Source organism: Anopheles aquasalis, chromosome 3, assembly GCF_943734665.1.
Source record: "Anopheles aquasalis chromosome 3, idAnoAquaMG_Q_19, whole genome shotgun sequence".
NCBI classification, from domain to species: Eukaryota; Metazoa; Arthropoda; class Insecta; order Diptera; family Culicidae; genus Anopheles; species Anopheles aquasalis.
In genome coordinates, this window is record NC_064878.1 from 34846564 (window position 1) to 34851179 (window position 4616).

Consider the following 4616-nt stretch of genomic DNA (forward strand, 5'->3'; position numbering starts at 1 on the left):
CATCCTGTTACCAGGTTCTCTCCGATTCCTTTCTTTACCAGAAACAAACTATTAGATTTTTCAAATTTCCCCCATTCATTAGTGGTGTACACCAAAAGTATAAAACTAAACAGCTTTACCGTTTGATGCGATTGCAGTTTACTGTCTTCCGGAATATTGTCGACGCGGAAAGTGTAATTGTATATCGACGATTTTGAGAGTGTTCATATGATGGGACCGGAAAGTATGATACAAAACTTAAACGGGAGCGGTGGTTAATTTCAGGCACGAATTAATGGTCGTTCATGTAGAGACATTATCAATTGTTCACTTAAAAAACTGACATTTGTTGTGAGGCTTTGGCGGCTTAAAACCCCTCTGGGCCAGGGATACTTTCGTAACACTATCGCGGAACACTCTCTCGCAGATTCTCGTTTTTTTCGTTCTACAAGCACAGTTTGATCGCTTCCGTGTTAGCTCGTTCCAGTCGATTCAAGTAACTTCGTAAATTTCACGTTTATAAACATATGCTTATTTCGTAATATTTTTTAAATTTTTTATCACAGAATCGTTTTATTTGTATTTTCTCTGGTCTTTCTAATTGAGGGTTCTTCTGGACCCACTTTTCTGTTCCATAATTTTATTCTGCATCAATTTGTTCACCCACAATACGGTACAGAAAAGGCATACAGTCTTCCGTTTAGCAAAGCTACAACACAGCTTGAACACACGCACTCACTGTAGGTCGTTTGTGATGCTCCTGTTTTTTTTTCCACGAAACACTATATTCACTACGCCCTCGCTTAGATTATTCTCATGTTAGGTCTTTCAATATTACACATTGAGAGGTTAAGCTTTTCGATTACTGCATTCACTTATCACTCACCGATAAACGCATGAAATCAGTCGAATAAGAAATTACACTGTATGGCCGATTGCTGAATATTTGTGCGTTGAGCGTGAATTTACTTGTCGCTGGTTAGCATGCGCCAGTCGCTATTGCTGTGGTTCGTCTTACGCGGCACACTGGCGAACTAACGATAAACGGCGGTATCAGCGGTTGGATTAGTTCTTATTTTGTACTTTCACTTTTCCAGCTCCTGTCTCGAGTTTTAACTCGAGCTTCAGTACGATTTAAAAGAGTTGAATCATGGCCCAACAGGTCACAACAAAGGAAGTCGTCTAAATTTCGCTGCCGCTCCCCGTTTGTCCGCCGGGATTGATTTGTTTTTCTTCCGATTTCAATTAGCTACACCAGTTTTCGCGTTACATAAAACATGCAGCTTAAAAACTGTACAAAAGGAAATGATAGAAATAGGCAAATGGAAAAGATTGAATTCACTGTCACTGCACTTTATGGTGTAAAGTAATTCTTTCCACGTAGCAGGCGATAGTTTCATTTACTCCTGTACATTCACTGGCTGGCTGCTTTTAGTTGCTGAAATTCGTCCGTCTCTAGACTATTCCTTCCGGTTTGCGTATTGTATACCAACTTGGTGTCACAGTTGTGTTTCCGCGACGAGGTCGACAACTGCTTTTCCTATATTTGAAGTTGTTTCACTACTTGCTACTTTCGATTTAGTGTTGCTCTCGCTGCAGATCTGATCTTTTTACTGATATTATCGTGTCGGCTGATGTTGATTCATTTCCAATTTCGTCGATGTTTTTAGTTTATCAAGCAAGCAATTTGAACAGCTAAGATAACAAGATTGCCCACTGCAACGGTAACGACCTCAGATGAACGCCTGTACTTTAGTTCCGCTGTGGGCAGTTGCCTCTCTCGCCCTTGCCCGTTTGGTTTGCTTGCGTGAGGAACTAAAATGTCGTAAATGCGTGCTTAAGTTGTCCTTGGGTTGTTTTCGGGAGCGATGTTTTACCGATGTTTTTATCGAAACTGTTGCACCGTTTGGTTTTGGATGGAGTCGCCAATTTTACTGCTGTATGTGGATCATCTAGTGGCAACTAGGATAGCGTTGGATTGGATTCCAGAAATGTTTCAATTTGCAATTTGAGTTCTACAACTATTTTTGCCATGCGTTGTTGGTCAAGTGCTAGATCTTCAACTTGATCCTGGTGTTTTCGATAGATCGAACCTACCGCAACGCGGGACTACTCTGGCTTGCACCGGTTTCGGAACTTGAACCGGATTTTCCGATTCCGACGGATTAAACTCGGAAAGTTATTTCCGCGTCGTGTCGATGTTGCTTTTTACGTGGTATTTGCTTGGTGTTGGCGATCCTTTTTCCTTTTCTTATGACAGGCGGGGTGATTTTTTCTCAGCTTTGCGCATATAAAACAATTTTAGGTTGTGGAGTTTGATTTTTCCAGTTTTGTCCGTTTAGTAGGTGTTTTTGGTGGATTTATTGATACTGCTTCTTTTAGTCTAAAATAGCGGTTTTGTTACACAAGCTGTGAAAAAAAAGAAGAACATTCAATGTGAAACTGCCAGACGCGTGATTAGATAGTGAAAAGATGTTTCACGCAACAGAAGCAAAAGCAAGGGAAATGCCGATACGGAGATGGATTGTGCATACACTTTTTCTCATTGCTCACGCTCATTTACCCACGGATAGGAATAGATTGGGAAAGAAGGGACTGTTTCAGCAAATTTTCAATCGAATTTAAGAGATAGAAAATGTCGTTGTCGCGACCGCGAGCTTTGTTTCGGGGCTACCTCTCGCTAAGCTAAGTCTCGAAGAAGTTTAGGCCATCCGGATGGCCAACCGGATATATAACAAGAAAAACTAGCACCAGAAAAATCTTACCACGACCAAGCACACACTAACGACAGCCATGTTCTTTTTCGGAGACACCAAAGTGTATTAACTAAACAGGTGAAGTCATAGCATTTCTCTCGCCGCCATATTGGATTTTTGCTCTGGACCAGTGACTGTCAAATGCAGTGACTGTATACAATACGTCTACCAAATCGACAGAAAACGTTCGATGATACGAAAGAAATCCGAAAATTTTCAATGGTTTTATCAGATATAGTATCGCTTTTGCTCGTTTAAATGATTCATACTCATTGTTTTCAACAAACGAGCGTGCGACCGGTCACTTACGGGGATCCGTGGGGCACAGTTTCCAACGAGCATCATCCGCCGGTAGCGCCCAAATCATCAGTGCTGTCTCGCGAAGGGATTGGAAACTTGACCTTTTAGACAGTTTCTACACACAGCCAAAATTTGGCGGCTAAAGTCAAAAAAAGAGAACTTCATTTTTCCAACATTTTGGAAAAAATAATGGCAGATGGAGACAAATCTACATCTACGGTACGGCCTACACTGGAGCGCAGCGTTATGTGTCTGCCGATCAGCTTAAAGCATATTACATTTTAAAAAAAAGCTGTTTGCAGGTGTGTTAAAGTTATTTCGCGATGATTCTGTAGTTTTTCTGAAGTTCTTCTTTTCAAGCGTCCCTACACACACCATTATTTTTTTTATATGGAGCTTTTGACTTTTGCCGACAATTTTGACTTTAGCCGCCAAATTTTGGCTGTGTGTAGAAACTGTCTCAAAGCGAAAACAGCAAAGTGTTTATAGGAAACAGGTGAAGTCATACCGAACAAAAATCGCTCGCGAAAATTAGAAAAATGAATGAAAAAAATTGACAGTCGTTGCCTATGTTTTGTTTGCGTTGGATACGCTTTGACAAGTAAGAAATCCGTTGGTATTCGCTTTGAGAAGTAAGAAATCCGTAAAGAAAGTTAGTTTTTCCAGTTTTTCAGTGCTCTGATTGTTCTACATTGGTGGTTTTAAGATGCCTTATAGATTTTGCCTAGCTGTGTTTTGCAAACTCTTCCTTATCACTCTTTCTTTGGATGCGCCTTGCGATTGGCAGACGATCTGCCGAGCCAGCGTTCTTATATGATGAACAAAGCGCGCTGGAGCTGCCTTTATTCGGGCAGAAGAACCCACTCCTTCTCCTTGCTGCTCCGTGTTCGGAACAAGCGAAGTGGTTTCACCTTCGCCGGACTCTGGTCGGACACGCGATAACACCCTCCTTTGGATGCACTGAGCATGTAGCGCTGATGTGATTGTCTCCGCACTCCGATCGTCTCCGTCCTTTTATCCTTTAACCAATAGTCTAAGCCGACAGTGACCGGCTATCGGTGGAAGCCGGATCCGGGCCTTTTCCACTCGTTTCAGAATCAGAGATAGCCGGCGTATGTGCGGTAGGTTCGGCACTTGCGGCAGTGTTGTGATTTTGTACAGATTTGTCGCACGTACCGCACGTACCGCAACCAGTCTGCCGAAGCCTTTAATTTACACTTTGGTATTGGGAGAAGGCTATCTGACGCTAACGATATCACGTTGTGAATCCAGAACCTCTACCGATCGCTCCGTAGAACCATCCAGCATACCCAGCATATTTGAATGCGTCCGCCCAGTAGACTATCTGAAGCAGATTCTGCATTCTGGAAAGTTACTAGTATAAATGTTACATACTTCTGTAAATGTATGGCTACAATTAGATTAGTAAATCGGGCCAATCAAAGAAGAAGGATACAGTTTGCTGACAGTTTTAGATGATGCCGCAATCTATAATTGAGAGCAATCAAGTAGATTTCTTTCAGTCCTGCAAAATACTCTATAAACGAGCCAGGAAACGATAGAATCTTTTTGCATATTATG

At 41.8% G+C, this 4616-nt stretch overlaps 1 protein-coding gene across 1 annotated transcript in view; it reads right to left on the reverse strand.

Moving 5' to 3' along the window:
• Positions 1-2757, reverse strand: part of LOC126578525 (cold shock domain-containing protein E1) — an 11168-nt gene extending 8411 nt beyond the window's left edge. Inside the window, exons 1-2 of the mRNA XM_050241173.1 lie at positions 2654-2757; positions 1-2388 (exon numbers count right to left, since the gene is read on the reverse strand). The exon at positions 1-2388 is cut by the window's left edge and continues 1118 nt beyond it. The gene's annotated coding sequence lies outside the window, so the exon portion shown is untranslated. The remainder of the gene's footprint in view (positions 2389-2653) is intronic.
• Positions 2758-4616: the final 1859 nt, after the last annotated feature.